Source organism: Anser cygnoides, chromosome 17, assembly GCF_040182565.1.
Source record: "Anser cygnoides isolate HZ-2024a breed goose chromosome 17, Taihu_goose_T2T_genome, whole genome shotgun sequence".
Taxonomy (NCBI): Eukaryota; Metazoa; Chordata; class Aves; order Anseriformes; family Anatidae; genus Anser; species Anser cygnoides.
Window position 1 is genome coordinate 15,960,256 of NC_089889.1, and position 15,926 is coordinate 15,976,181.

General features: G+C 48.8%; 1 long non-coding RNA gene across 1 annotated transcript; it reads left to right on the forward strand.

Moving 5' to 3' along the window:
• The first annotated feature begins 973 nt into the window (after window positions 1–973).
• LOC136786535 (uncharacterized) lies at window positions 974–15,262 on the forward strand. The gene is made up of 2 exons (XR_010825441.1): window positions 974–5,148; window positions 6,022–15,262. It is a non-coding gene; the product is annotated as an uncharacterized lncRNA (long non-coding RNA).
• Window positions 15,263–15,926: the final 664 nt, after the last annotated feature.

Sequence of the window (15,926 nt, forward strand, 5' to 3'; positions counted from 1 at the left end):
AAGGGTTCTGCGGACAGAATCCACAAGTCCCTCTCTCTCTGGAAGAGGCCAAAACATTTCAGAAAGTATGCCTGGGAGGAGGAACGGGTAGCTACTGGGCATGCACATAATTCCCAATTAGGCCAAAATTCAGGTAGCTACCCCAGATGGGTACGCTGCTTTTGACCAAAAATGCTGTAGGGAGGCGAAACTTTTTCAAAAGTACAGTCTGGCGGAGGCAAAGTATGCTACCGGGCATGTACCAACGTCCAAACTAGCCCAAATTCTCTGTTACCTAGCCCAGGGGAATCCGAGTTTAGGATCCCCAAAGGAAAAATCTCCGTTGGAGGAAGCCAAATCTTTTGCAGAAGCATGCCGAGGTGAGAAGGCAAGGGTAGCTACCAGGCATACAGTTATGCATAAAGTTGGCCAAACTTGTGGTGTCCCTACCCTGAAGGGCTTTGCAGCTGGTACCCAGAGCTAAATGTGTCTCAGGCAGAATCCCATACATTTTGAGAAGCTTTTGTGGAGGAAGCAAAGGTAGCTAGCAGACATGCAGCTACGTCCAAAGTAGGGCCAAATTGAGAGAGACGTAACGTGGAGGGGTCTTCAGCTGGTATTGACAAGCAGCTGTTTATTTGGAGCTAGCCCAGAAGTTTTGGAAAACAAGATGAGGGAAGGGAAGTGAAGGTACCCAGGCAGGTATCTCGGTCCCAAAATGGGCAAAGTTGTCAGGTACCTACTCCGAAGCGATCTGAGGGCAGGATCCCAAAGTAAATCTGTATGTGGAGGTAGTCGCAAGGTTTTGGCAAACCAGATGAGGCAGAGGAAAGAGAAGCCTCTTGGCATGCACCTCCGTCGAAAATTGGCCCAAGTTCTCAGGTACCCAGCCTGAAGGGTTCTGCGGACCGAATCCACAAGTCCCTCTCTCTCTGGAAGAGGCCAAAACATTTCAGAAAGTATGCCTGGGAGGAGGAACGGGTAGCTTCTGGGCATGCACATAATTCGCAATTTGGCCAAAATTCCTGTAGCTACCCCTGACGGGTACGCTGCTTTTGTCCAGAACTGCCGCATGGAGGTGAAACCTTTTCCTAAGTACAATCTGGCAGAGGCAAAATATTCTACTGGGCATGTACCAACCTCCAAAGTAGCCCAAATTCTCTGTTACCTAGCCCAGGGGAATCCGAGTTTAGGATCCCCAAAGAAAAAATCTCTGTTGGAGGAAGCCAAATGTTTTTTCTAGAAGCATGCCGAGGTGAGAAGGCAAGGGTAGCTACCAGGCATACAGTTATGCATAAACTTGGCCAAACTTGTGGTGTCCCTACCCTGAAGGGCTTTGCAGCTGGTCCCCAGAGCTAAATGTGTCTCAGGCAGAATCGCATACATTTTGAGAAGCTTTTGTGGAGGAAGCAGAGGTAGCTAGCAGGCATGCAGCTACGTCCAAAGTAGGGCCAAAGTTGAGAGAGACGTAACGTGGAGGGGTCTTCAGCTGGTATTGACAAGCAGTTGTGTATTTGGAGCTAGCCCAGAAGTTTTGGAAAACAAGATGAGGGAAGGGAAGTGAAGGTACCCAGGCAGGTACCACCATCCCAAATTGGGCAAAGTTGTCAGGTACCTAGCCTGAAGAGATCTGAGGGCAGGAACCCAAAGTAAATCTGTATGTGGAGGTAGCCACAAGGTTTTGGCAAACCAGATCAGGCAGAGGCAAGAGAAGCATTTTCGCATGCACCTCCGTCGAAAATTGGCCCAAGTTCTCAGGTACCTAGCCTGAAGGGTTCTGTGGTGAGAATCCTCAAGTCCCTCTCTCTCTGGAAGAGGTCAAATCATTTCAGGAAGTATGCCTGGGAGGAGGAACGGGTAGCTACTGGGCATTCACATAATTCCCAATTAGGCCAAAATTCAGGTAGCTATCCCAGACTGGTACGCTGCTTTTGTCCAGAACTTCTGCAGGGAGGCAAAATTTTTTCAAAAGTACAATCTGGCGGAGGCAAAGTATGCTACCGGGCATGTACCAATGTCCAAAATAGCCAAAATTCTGTTACCTAGCCCAGGGGAATCCGAGTTTAGGATCCCCAAAGGAAAAATCTCTGTTGGAGAAAGCCAAATCTTTTTTCTAGAAGCATGCCAAAGTGAGAAGTCAAGGGTAGCTACCAGGCATACAGTTATGCATAAAGTTGGCCAAACTTGTGGTGTCCCTACCCTGAAGGGATTTGCAGCTGGTCCCCAGAGCTAAATGTGTCTCAGGCAGAATCGCATACATTTTGAGAAGCTTTTGTGGAGGAAGCAGAGGTAGCTAGCAGGCATGCAGCTACGTCCAAAGTAGGGCCAAAGTTGAGAGAGACGTAACGTGGAGGGGTCTTCAGCTGGTATTGACAAGCAGTTGTTTATTTGGAGCTAGCCCAGAAGTTTTGGAAAACAAGATGAGGGAAGGGAAGTGAAGGTACCCAGGCAGGTACCTCAGTCCCAAATTGGGCAAAGTTGTCAGGTACGTAGCCTGAAGCGATCTGAGGGCAGGATCCCAAAGTAAATCTGTATGTGGAGGTAGTCGCAAGGTTTTGGCAAACCAGATGAGGCAGAGGCAAGAGAAGCCTCTTGGCATGCACCTCCGTCGAAAATTGGCCCAAGTTCTCAGGTACCTAGCCTGAAGGGTTCTGCGGACCGAATCCACAAGTCCCTCTCTCTCTGGAAGAGGCCAAAACATTTCAGAAAGTATGCCTGGGAGGAGGAACGGGTAGCTACTGGGCATGCACATAATTCGCAATTTGGCCAAAATTCCTGTAGCTACCCCTGACGGGTACGCTGCTTTTGTCCAGAACTGCCGCATGGAGGTGAAACCTTTTCCTAAGTACAATCTGGCAGAGGCAAAGTATTCTACTGGGCATGTACCAACCTCCAAAGTAGCCCAAATTCTCTGTTACCTAGCCCAGGGGAATCCGAGTTTAGGATCCCCAAAGAAAAAATCTCTGTTGGAGGAAGCCAAATGTTTTTTCTAGAAGCATGCCGAGGTGAGAAGGCAAGGGTAGCTACCAGGCATACAGTTATGCATAAACTTGGCCAAACTTGTGGTGTCCCTACCCTGAAGGGCTTTGCAGCTGGTCCCCAGAGCTAAATGTGTCTCAGGCAGAATCGCATACATTTTGAGAAGCTTTTGTGGAGGAAGCAGAGGTAGCTAGCAGGCATGCAGCTACGTCCAAAGTAGGGCCAAAGTTGAGAGAGACGTAACGTGGAGGGGTCTTCAGCTGGTATTGACAAGCAGTTGTGTATTTGGAGCTAGCCCAGAAGTTTTGGAAAAGAAGATGAGGGAAGGGAAGTGAAGGTACCCAGGCAGGTACCTCGGTCCCAAATTGGGCAAAGTTGTCAGGTACCTAGCCTGAAGCGATCTGAGGGCAGTATCCCAAAGTAAATCTGTATGTGGAGGTAGCCACAAGGTTTTGTTAACCAGATCAGGCAGAGGCAAGAGAAGCCCCTTGGCATGCAACCTCCGTCGAAAATTGGGCAAAGTTCTTGGGTACCTATCCTGAAGGGTTCTGCGGACAGAATCCACAAGTCCCTCTCTCTCTGGAAGAGGCCAAAACATTTCAGAAAGTATGCCTGGGAGGAGGAACGGGTAGCTACTGGGCATGCACATAATTCCCAATTAGGCCAAAATTCAGGTAGCTACCCCAGATGGGTACGCTGCTTTTGACCAAAAATGCTGTAGGGAGGCGAAACTTTTTCAAAAGTACAGTCTGGCGGAGGCAAAGTATGCTAGTGGGCATGTACCAACGTCCAAACTAGCCCAAATTCTCTGTTACCTAGCCCAGGGGAATCCGAGTTTAGGATCCCCAAAGAAAAAATCTCTGTTGGAGGAAGCCAAATGTTTTTTCTAGAAGCATGCCGAGGTGAGAAGGCAAGGGTAGCTACCAGGCATACAGTTATGCATAAACTTGGCCAAACTTGTGGTGTCCCTACCCTGAAGGGCTTTGCAGCTGGTCCCCAGAGCTAAATGTGTCTCAGGCAGAATCGCATACATTTTGAGAAGCTTTTGTGGAGGAAGCAAAGGTAGCTAGCAGACATGCAGCTACATCCAAAGTAGGGCCAAAGTTGAGAGAGACGTAACGTGGAGGGGTCTTCAGCTGGTATTGACAAGCAGCTGTTTATTTGGAGCTAGCCCAGAAGTTTTGGAAAACAAGATGAGGGAAGGGAAGTGAAGGTACCCAGGCAGGTACCTCGGTCCCAAAATGGGCAAAGTTGTCAGGTACCTACTCCGAAGCGATCTGAGGGCAGGATCCCAAAGTAAATCTGTATGTGGAGGTAGCCACAAGGTTTTGTTAACCAGATCAGGCAGAGGCAAGAGAAGCCCCTTGGCATGCAACCTCCGTCGAAAATTGGGCAAAGTTCTTGGGTACCTATCCTGAAGGGTTCTGCGGACAGAATCCACAAGTCCCTCTCTCTCTGGAAGAGGCCAAAACATTTCAGAAAGTATGCCTGGGAGGAGGAACGGGTAGCTACTGGGCATGCACATAATTCGCAATTTGGCCAAAATTCCTGTAGCTACCCCTGACGGGTACGCTGCTTTTGTCCAGAACTGCCGCATGGAGGTGAAACCTTTTCCTAAGTACAATCTGGCAGAGGCAAAATATTCTACTGGGCATGTACCAACCTCCAAAGTAGCCCAAATTCTCTGTTACCTAGCCCAGGGGAATCCGAGTTTAGGATCCCCAAAGAAAAAATCTCTGTTGGAGGAAGCCAAATGTTTTTTCTAGAAGCATGCCGAGGTGAGAAGGCAAGGGTAGCTACCAGGCATACAGTTATGCATAAACTTGGCCAAACTTGTGGTGTCCCTACCCTGAAGGGCTTTGCAGCTGGTCCCCAGAGCTAAATGTGTCTCAGGCAGAATCGCATACATTTTGAGAAGCTTTTGTGGAGGAAGCAGAGGTAGCTAGCAGGCATGCAGCTGCGTCTAATGTAGGACCAAAGTTGAGAGAGACGTAACGTGGAGGGGTCTTCAGCTGGTATTGACAAGCAGTTGTGTATTTGGAGCTAGCCCAGAAGTTTTGGAAAAGAAGATGAGGGAAGGGAAGTGAAGGTACCCAGGCAGGTACCTCGGTCCCAAATTGGGCAAAGTTGTCAGGTACCTAGCCTGAAGCGATCTGAGGGCAGGATCCCAAAGTAAATCTGTATGTGGAGGTAGCCACAAGGTTTTGTTAACCAGATCAGGCAGAGGCAAGAGAAGCCTCTTGGCATGCAACCTCCGTCGAAAATTGGGCAAAGTTCTCAGGTACCTATCCTGAAGGCTTCTGTGGTGAGAATCCACAAGTCCCTCTCTCTCTGGAAGAGGCCAAAACATTTCAGAAAGTATGCCTGGGAGGAGGAACGGGTAGCTACTGGGCATGCACATAATTCCCAATTTGGCCGAAATTCAGGTAGCTACCCCAGACTGGTACGCTGCTTTTGTCCAGAACTGCGGTAGGGAGGCGAAACGTTTTCAAAAGTACAATCTGGTGAGGCAAAGTTAGATAGTGGGCATGTAAAAACCTCCAAACTATCCCAAATTCTCTGATACCTAGCCCAGAGGAATCCGAGTTTAGGATCCCCAAAGAAAAAATCTCTGTTGGAGGTAGACAAAAATTTTGCAGAAGCATGCCAAGGTGAGAAGGCAAGGGTAGCTACCAGGCATACAGTTATGCATAAACTTGGCCAAACTTGTGGTGTCCCTTCCCTGAAGGGCTTTGCAGCTGGTCCCCAGAGCTAAATGTGTCTCAGGCAGAATCCCATACATTTTGAGAAACTTTTGTGGAGGAAGCAGAGGTAGCTAGCAGGCATACAGCTATGTCCAAAGTAGGGCCAAAGTTGAGAGAGACGTAACGTGGAGGGATCTTCAGCTGGTATTGACAAGGAGTTGTTTATTTGGAGCTAGCCCAGAAGTTTTGGAAAAGAAGATGAGGTAAGGGAAGTGAAGGTACCCAGGCAGGTACCTCGGTCCCAAATTGGGCAAAGTTGTCAGGTACCTAGCCTGAAGCGATCTGAGGGCAGGATCCCAAACTAAATCTGTATGTGAAGGTAGCCACAAGGTTTTGGCAACCAAGATAAGCGGGAGGCAAGAGAAGCCTCTTGGCATGCACCTCCGTCGAAAATTGGCCCAAGTTCTCAGGTACCCAGCCTGAAGGGTTCTGCGGACCGAATCCACAAGTCCCTCTCTCTCTGGAAGAGGCCCAAAACATTTCAGAAAGTATGCCTGGGAGGAGGAACGGGTAGTTACTGGGCATGCACATAATTCCCAATTTGGCCAAAATTCCTGTAGCTACCCCTGACGGGTACGCTGCTTTTGTCCAGAACAGCCGCAGGGAGGTGAAACGTTTTCCTAAGTACAATCTGGCGGAGGCAAAGTATGCTACCGGCCATGTACCAACCTCCAAAGTAGCCCAAATTCTCTGTTACCTAGCCCAGGGGAATCCGAGTTTAGGATCCCCAAAGAAAAAATCTCTGTTGGAGGAAGCCAAATCTTTTTTCTAGAAGCATGCCGAGGTGAGAAGGCAAGGGTAGCTACCAGGCATACAGTTATGCATCAGCTTGGCCAAACTTGTGGTGTCCCTACCCTGAAGGGTTTTGCAGCTGGTACCCAGAGCTAAATGTGTCTCAGGCAGAATCCCATACATTTTGAGAAACTTTTGTGGAGGAAGCGATGGTTGCTAGCAGGCATGCAGCTACGTCCGAAGTAGGGCACAAGTTGAGAGAGACGTAACGTGGAGGGATCTTCAGCTGATATTGACAAGCAGTTGTTTATTTGGAGCTAGCCCAGAAGTTTTGGAAAACAAGATGAGGGAAGGGAAGTGAAGGTACCCAGGCAGGTACCACCATCCCAAATTGGGCAAAGTTGTCAGGTACCTAGCCTGAAGAGATCTGAGGGCAGGAACCCAAAGTAAATCTGTATGTGGAGGTAGCCACAAGGTTTTGGCAAACCAGATCAGGCAGAGGCAAGAGAAGCATTTTCGCATGCACCTCCGTCCCAAATTGGCCCAAGTTCTCAGGTACCTAGCCTGAAGGGTTCTGTGGTGAGAATCCTCAAGTCCCTCTCTCTCTGGAAGAGGTCAAATCATTTCAGGAAGTATGCCTGGGAGGAGGAACGGGTAGCTACTGGGCATTCACATAATTCCCAATTAGGCCAAAATTCAGGTAGCTATCCCAGACGGGTACGCTGCTTTTGTCCAGAACTTCCGCAGGGAGGCAAAATTTTTTCAAAAGTACAATCTGGCGGAGGCAAAGTATGCTACCGGGCATGTACCAATGTCCAAAATAGCCAAAATTCTGTTACCTAGCCCAGGGGAATCCGAGTTTAGGATCCCCAAAGGAAAAATCTCTGTTGGAGAAAGCCAAATCTTTTTTCTAGAAGCATGCCAAAGTGAGAAGTCAAAGGTAGCTACCAGGCATACAGTTATGCATAAACTTGGCCAAATTTGTGGTGTCCCTACCCTGAAGGGATTTGCAGCTGGTCCCCAGAGCTAAATGTATCTCAGGCAGAATCCCATACATTTTGAGAAACTTTTGTGGAGGAAGCGATGGTTGCTAGCAGGCATGCAGCTATGTCCAAAGTAGGGCCAAAGTTGAGAGAGACGTAACTTGGAGGGGTCTTCAGCTGGTATTGACAAGCAGTTGTTTATTTGGCGCTAGCCCAGAAGTTTTGGAAAACAAGATGAGGGAAGGGAAGTGAAGGTACCCAGGCAGGTACCTCAGTCCCAAATTGGGCAAAGTTGTCAGGTACCTAGCCTGAAGCGATCTGAGGGCAGGATCCCAAAGTAAATCTGTATGTGGAGGTAGTCGCAAGGTTTTGGCAAACCAGATGAGGCAGAGGCAAGAGAAGCCCCTTGGCGTGCACCTGCGTCGAAAATTGGGCAAAGTTCTCAGGTACCTATCCTGAAGGGTTCTGCGGAACGAATCCACAAGTCCCTCTCTCTCTGGAAGAGGCCAAAACATTTCAGAAAGTATGCCTGGGAGGAGGAACGGGTAGTTACTGGGCATGCACATAATTCCCAATTAGGCCAAAATTCAGGTAGCTACCCCAGATGGGTACGCTGCTTTTGTCCAGAAATGCTGTAGGGAGGCGAAACGTTTTCAAAAGTACAGTCTGGCGGAGGCAAAGTATGCTACCGGGCATGTACCAACGTCCAAACTAGCCCAAATTCTCTGTTACCTAGCCCAGGGGAATCCGAGTTTAGGATCCCCAAAGGAAAAATCTCCGTTGGAGGAAGCCAAATCTTTTTTCTAGAAGCATGCCGAGGTGAGAAGGCAAGGGTAGCTACCAGGCATACAGTTATGCATAAACTTGGCCAAACTTGTGGTGTCCCTACCCTGAAGGGCTTTGCAGCTGGTACCCAGAGCTAAACGTATCACAGGCAGAATCCCATACATTTTGAGAAGCTTTTGTGGAGGAATCAAAGGTAGCTAGCAGGCATGCAGCTACGTCCAAAGTAGGGCCAAAGTTGAGAGAGACGTAACGTGGAGGGGTCTTCAGCTGGTATTGACAAGCAGTTGTTTATTTGGAGCTAGCCCAGAAGTTTTGGAAAAGAAGATGAGGGAAGGGAAGTGAAGGTACCCAGGCAGGTACCTCGGTCCCAAATTGGGCAAAGTTGTCAGGTACCTACGCTGAAGCGATCTGAGGGCAGGATCCCAAAGTAAATCTGTATGTGGAGGTAGCCACAAGGTTTTGGCAAACCAGATCAGGCAGTGGCAAGAGAAGCCTCTTGGCATGCAGCTCCATCGAAAATTGGGCAAAGTTCTCAGGTACCTATCCTGAAGGGTTCTGCGGACCGAATCCACAAGTCCCTCTCTCTCTGGAAGAGGCCAAAACATTTCAGAAAGTATGCCTGGGAGGAGGAATGGGTAGCTACTGGGCATGCACATAATTCGCAATTTGGCCAAAATTCCTGTAGCTACCCCTGACAGGTACGCTGCTTTTGTCCAGAACAGCCGCACGGAGGCGAAACGTTTTCAAAAGTACAATCTGGCGGAGGCAAAGTATGGTACCGGCCATGTACCAACCTCCAAAGTAGCCCAAATTCTCTGTTACCTAGCCCAGGGGAATCCGAGTTTAGGATCCCCAAAGAAAAAATCTCTGTTGGAGGAAGCCAAATCTTTTTTCTAGAAGCATGCCGAGGTGAGAAGGCAAGGGTAGCTACCAGGCATACAGTTATGCATAAACTTGGCCAAACTTGTGGTGTCCCTTCCCTGAAGGGCTTTGCAGCTGGTCCCCAGAGCTAAATGTGTCTCAGGCAGAATCCCATACATTTTGAGAAACTTTTGTGGAGGAAGCAGAGGTAGCTAGCAGGCATAAAGCTATGTCCAAAGTAGGGCCAAAGTTGAGAGAGACGTAACGTGGAGGGATCTTCAGCTGGTATTGACAAGCAGTTGTGTATTTGGAGCTAGCGCAGAAGTTTTGGAAAACAAGATGAGGGAAGGGAAGTGAAGGTACCCAGGCAGGTACCTCGGTCCCAAATTGGGCAAAGTTGTCAGGTACGTAGCCTGAAGCGATCTGAGGGCAGGATCCCAAAGTAAATCTGTATGTGGAGGTAGCCACAAGGTTTTGTTAACCAAGATAAGCGGGAGGCAAGAGAAGCCTCTTGGCATGCACCTGCGTCGAAAATTGGGCAAAGTTCTCAGGTACCTAGCCTGAAGGGTTCTGCGGACCGAATCCACAAGTCCCTCTCTCTCTGGAAGAGGCCAAAACATTTCAGAAAGTATGCCTGGGAGGAGGAACGGGTAGCTACTGGGCATGCACATAATTCGCAATTTGGCCAAAATTCCTGTAGCTACCCCTGACGGGTACGCTGCTTTTATCCAGAACAGCCGCAGGGAGGCGAAACGTTTTCCTAAGTACCATCTGGCGGAGGCAAAGTATGCTACCGGCCATGTACCAACCTCCAAAGTAGCCCAAATTCTCTGTTACCTAGCCCAGGGGAATCCGAGTTTAGGATCCCCAAAGAAAAAATCTCTGTTGGAGGAAGCCAAATCTTTTTTCTAGAAGCATGCCGAGGTGAGAAGGCAAGGGTAGCTACCAGGCATACAGTTATGCATAAACTTGGCCAAACTTGTGGTGTCCCTACCCTGAAGGGTTTTGCAGCTGGTCCCCAGAGCTAAATGTGTCTCAGGCAGAATCCCATACATTTTGAGAAACTTTTGTGGAGGAAGCGATGGTTACTAGCAGGCATGCAGCTGTGTCTAATGTAGGACCAAAGTTGAGAGAGACGTAACGTGGAGGGGTCTTCAGCTGGCATTGACAAGCAGTTTTGTATTTGGAGCTAGCCCAGAAGTTTTGGAAAAAAAAATGAGGGAAGGGAAGTGAAGGTACCCAGGCGGGTACCTCCGTCCCAAATTGGGCAAAGTTGTCAGGTACCTACGCTGAAGCGATCTGAGGGCAGGATCCCAAAGTAAATCTGTATGTGGAGGTAGCCACAAGGGTTTGGCAAACCAGATCAGGCAGTGGCAAGAGAAGCCTCTTGGCATGCAGCTCCATCGAAAATTGGGCAAAGTTCTCAGGTACCTAGCCTGAAGGGTTCTGCGGTGAGAATCCACAAGTCCCTCTCTCTCTGGAAGAGGCCAAAACATTTCAGAAAGTATGCCTGGGAGGAGGAACGGGTAGCTACTGGGCATGCACATAATTCCCAATTTGGCCGAAATTCAGGTAGCTACCCCAGACTGGTACGCTGCTTTTGTCCAGAACTGCCGCAGGGAGGCGAAACGTTTTCAAAAGTACAATCTGGTGAGGCAAAGTTAGATAGTGGCCATGTAAAAACCTCCAAACTATCCCAAATTCTCTGATACCTAGCCCAGAGGAATCCGAGTTTAGGATCCCCAAAGAAAAAATCTCTGTTGGAGGTAGACAAAAATTTTGCAGAAGCATGCCAAGGTGAGAAGGCAAGGGTAGCTACCAGGCATACAGTTATGCATAAACTTGGCCAAACTTGTGGTGTCCCTTCCCTGAAGGGCTTTGCAGCTGGTCCCCAGAGCTAAATGTGTCACAGGCAGAATCCCATACATTTTGAGAAACTTTTGTGGAGGAAGCAGAGGTAGCTAGCAGGCATACAGCTATGTCCAAAGTAGGGCCAAAGTTGAGAGAGACGTAACGTGGAGGGGTCTTCAGCTGGTATTGACAAGCAGCTGTTTATTTGGAGCTAGCCCAGAAGTTTTGGAAAAGAAGATGAGGGAAGGGAAGTGAAGGTACCCAGGCAGGTACCTCCGTCGGAAATTGGGCAAAGTTGTCAGGTACCTAGCCTGAAGTGATCTGAGGGCAGGATCCCAAAGTAAATCTGTATGTGGAGGTAGCCACAAGGTTTTGGCAACCAAGATAAGCGGGAGGCAAGAGAAGCCTCTTGGCATGCAACCTCCGTCGAAAATTGGCCCAAGTTCTCAGGTACCCAGCCTGAAGGGTTCTGTGGACCGAATCCACAATTCCCTCTCTCTCTGGAAGATGTCCAAAACATTTCAGAAAGTATGCCTGGGAGGAGGAACGGGTAGCTACTGGGCATGCACATAATTCCCAATTTGGCCAAAATTCAGGTAGCTACCCCAGACAGATACGGTGCTTTTATCCAGAACTGCCGCAGGGAGACAAAACTTTTTCAAAAGTACAATGTGGCGGAGGCCAAGGTAGCTACCGGGCATGTAAAAACCTCCAAAGTAGCCCAAATTCTCTGTTACCTAGCCCAGGGGAATCCGAGTTTAGGATCCAAAGAAAAAATCTCTGTTGGAGGAAGCCAAATCTTTTGATGAAGCATGCCGAGGTGAGAAGGCAAGGGTAGCTACCAGGCATACAGTTATGCATAAACTTGGCCAAACTTGTGGTGTCCCTACCCTGAAGGGCTTTGCAGCTGGTACCCAGAGGTAAATCTCTCCCAGGAATAATCCCAAACATTTTGAGAAGCTTTTGTGGAGGAAGAGATGGTTGCTAGCAGGCATGCAGCTACGTCCAGAGTAGGGCCAAGGTTGAGAGAGACGTAACGTGGAGGGGTCTTCAGCTGGTATTGACAAGCAGTTGTGTATTTGGTGCTAGCCCAGAAGTTTTGGAAAACAAGATGAGGGAAGGGAAGTGAAAGTTCTCAGGCAGGTACATCGGTCCCAAATTGGACAAAGTTGTCAGGTACCTAGCCTGAAGCGATCTGAGGGCAGGATCCCAAAGTAAATCTGTATGTGTGGAGGTAGCCACAAAATTTTGGCAAAGCAGATCAGGGAGAGGCAAGAGAAGCCTCTTGGCATGCACCTCCATCGAAAATTGGGCAAAGTCCTCAGGTACCGATCCTGAAGGGTTCTGCGGACCGAATCCACAAGTCCCTCTCTCTCTGGAAGAGGCCAAAACATTTCAGAAAGTATGCCTGGGAGGAGGAACGGATAGCTACTGGGCATGCACATAATTCCCAATTTGGCTCAAACTCAGGTAGCTACCGCAGACGGGTACGCTGCTTTTGTCCAGAACTGCCACAGGTAGGCAATACTTTTTCAAAAGTACAATCTGGCAGAGGCAAAGTATGCTACCGGGCATGTAAAATCCTCAAAATTAGCCCAAATTCTCTGTTACCTAGCCCAGAGGTATCCGAGTTTAGGATCCCCAAAGAAAAAATCTCTGTTGGAGGAAGCCAAATCTTTTTTCTAGAAGCATGCCAAGGTGAGAAGGCAAGGGTAGCTACCAGGCATACAGTTATGCATCAACTTGGCCAAACTTGTGGTGTCCCTACCCTGAAGGGCTTTGCAGCTGGTCCCCAGAGCTAAATGTGTCTCAGGCAGAATTTCATACATTTTGAGAAACTTTTGTGGAGGAAGCAAGGGTAGCTAGCAGGCATGCAGCTACGTCCAAAGTAGGACCAAAGTTGAGAGAGACGTAACGTGGAGGGGTCTTCAGCTGGTATTGACAAGCAGTTGTTTATTTGGAGCTAGCCCAAAAGTTTTGGAAAAGAAGATGAGGGAAGGGAAGTGAAGGTGTCCAGGCAGGTACCTCCGTCGAAAATTGGGCAAAGTTGTCAGGTACCTAGCCTGAAGCGATCTGAGGGCAGGATCCCAAAGTAAATCTGTATGTGGAGGTAGCCACAAGGTTTTGGCAAACCAGATCAGGCAGAGGCAAGAGAAGCCTCTTGGCATGCACCTCCGTCGAAAATTGGCCCAAGTTCTCAGGTACCTATCCTGAAGGGTTCTGCGGTGAGAATCCACAAGTCCCTCTCTCTCTGGAAGAGGCCAAAACATTTCAGAAAGTATGCCTGGGAGGAGGAACGGGTAGCTACTGGGCATGCACATAATTCCCAATTTGGCCAAAATTCCGGTAGCTACGCCAGACGGGTACACTGCTTTTATCCAGAACTGCTGCAGGGAGGCGAAACTTTTTCAAAAGTACAGTCTGGCGGAGGCAAAGTATTCTACCGGGCATGTACCAACGTCCAAAATAGTCAAAATTTTGTTACCTAGCCCAGAGGTATCCGAGTTTAGGATCCTCAAAGAAAAAATCTCTGTTGGAGGAAGCCAAATCTTTTTTCTAGAAGCATGCCGAGGTGAGAAGGCAAGGGTAGCTACCAGGCATACAGTTATGCATAAAGTTGGCCAAACTTGTGGTGTCCCTACCCTGAAGGGCTTTGCAGCTGGTACCCAGAGCTAAATGTGTCTCAGGCAGAATCCCATACATTTTGAGAAGCTTTTGTGGAGGAAGCAAAGGTAGCTAGCAGACATGCAGCTACGTCCAAAGTAGGGCCAAATTGAGAGAGACGTAACGTGGAGGGGTCTTCAGCTGGTATTGACAAGCAGCTGTTTATTTGGAGCTAGCCCAGAAGTTTTGGAAAACAAGATGAGGGAAGGGAAGTGAAGGTACCCAGGCAGGTATCTCGGTCCCAAAATGGGCAAAGTTGTCAGGTACCTACTCCGAAGCGATCTGAGGGCAGGATCCCAAAGTAAATCTGTATGTGGAGGTAGCCACAAGGTTTTGGCAAACCAGATGAGGCAGAGGCAAGAGAAGCCTCTTGGCATGCACCTCCGTCGAAAATTGGCCCAAGTTCTCAGGTACCCAGCCTGAAGGGTTCTGCGGACCGAATCCACAAGTCCCTCTCTCTCTGGAAGAGGCCAAAACATTTCAGAAAGTATGCCTGGGAGGAGGAACGGGTAGCTACTGGGCATGCACATAATTCCTAGTTTGGCCAAAATTCCTGTAGCTACCCCTGACGGGTACGCTGCTTTTGTCCAGAACTGCCGCATGGAGGTGAAACCTTTTCCTAAGTACAATCTGGCAGAGGCAAAATATTCTACTGGGCATGTACCAACCTCCAAAGTAGCCCAAATTCTCTGTTACCTAGCCCAGGGGAATCCGAGTTTAGGATCCCCAAAGAAAAAATCTCTGTTGGAGGAAGCCAAATGTTTTTTCTAGAAGCATGCCGAGGTGAGAAGGCAAGGGTAGCTACCAGGCATACAGTTATGCATCAACTTGGCCAAACTTGTGGTGTCCCTACCCTGAAGGGCTTTGCAGCTGGTCCCCAGAGCTAAATGTGTCTCAGGCAGAATCGCATACATTTTGAGAAGCTTTTGTGGAGGAAGCAGAGGTAGCTAGCAGGCATGCAGCTACGTCCAAAGTAGGGCCAAAGTTGAGAGAGACGTAACGTGGAGGGGTCTTCAGCTGGTATTGAGAAGCAGTTGTTTATTTGGAGCTAGCCCAGAAGTTTTGGAAAACAAGATGAGGGAAGGGAAGTGAAGGTACCCAGGCAGGTACCTCCGTCGGAAATTGGGCAAAGTTGTCAGGTACCTAGCCTGAAGCGATCTGAGGGCAGGATCCCAAAGTAAATCTGTATGTGGAGGTAGCCACAAGGTTTTGGTAACCAAGATAAGCGGGAGGCAAGAGAAGCCTCTTGGCATGCACCTCCGTCGAAAATTGGCCCAAGCTCTCAGGTACCTAGCCTGAAGGGTTCTGCGGACCGAATCCACAAGTCCCTCTCTCTCTGGAAGAGGCCAAAACATTTCAGAAAGTATGCCTGGGCGGAGGAACGGGTAGCTACTGGGCATGCACATAATTCCCAATTTGGCCAAAATTCCTGTAGCTACCCCAGACGGGTGCGCTGCTTTTGTCCAGAACTGCCGCAGGGAGGCAAAACTTTTTCAAAAGTACAATCTGGTGGAGGCAAAGTATGCTACCGGCCATGTACCAACTTCCAAATTAGCCCAAATTCTCTGTTACCTAGCCCAGGGGAATCCGAGTTTAGTATCCACAAAGAAAAAATCTCTGTTGGAGGAAGCTAAGTCTTTTTTCTAGAAGCATGCCAAGGTGAGAAGGCAAGGGTAGCTACCAGGCATACAGTTATGCATCAACTTGGCCAAACTTGTGGTGTCCCTACCCTGAAGGGTTTTGCAGCTGGTACCCAGAGCTAAATGTGTCTCAGGCAGAATCCCATACATTTTGAGAAGCTTTTGTGGAGTAAGCTATGGTTCAGAGCAGGCATGCAGCTACGTCCAAAGTAGGACTAAAGTTGAGATAGACGTAAGGTGGAGGGGTCTTCAGCTGGTATTGACAAGCAGTTGTTTATTTGAGCTAGCCCAGAAGTTTTGGAAAACAAGATGAGGGAAGGGAAGTGAAGGTACCCAGGCAGGTACCTCGGTCCAAATTGGGCAAAGTTGTCAGGTACCTAGCCTGAAGCGATCTGAGGGCAGGATCCCAAAGTAAATCTGTATGTGGAGGTAGCCACAAGGTTTTGGCAAACCAGATCTGCCAGCTGTGTGGCATCCAGGGCAGCATTGATAGCACAGGCAGTTTGTATGTGGTCTTGGAGACTAGCAAAGTGTGTCTTTTTGCTGTCTGGGAGGCTACAGATAAGGGGGAGTTAACCTTGCCAGAGTAATCAGGGCTAGCTTTGGGGATCTCAGTGAGATCCTTCTCCTGCATCGCTTGTATGCAGGCTGGTTTTTGAACAGATGCAGCCAAATGGGAGAACCCTGAGTTCTTCATGACAAGGGAT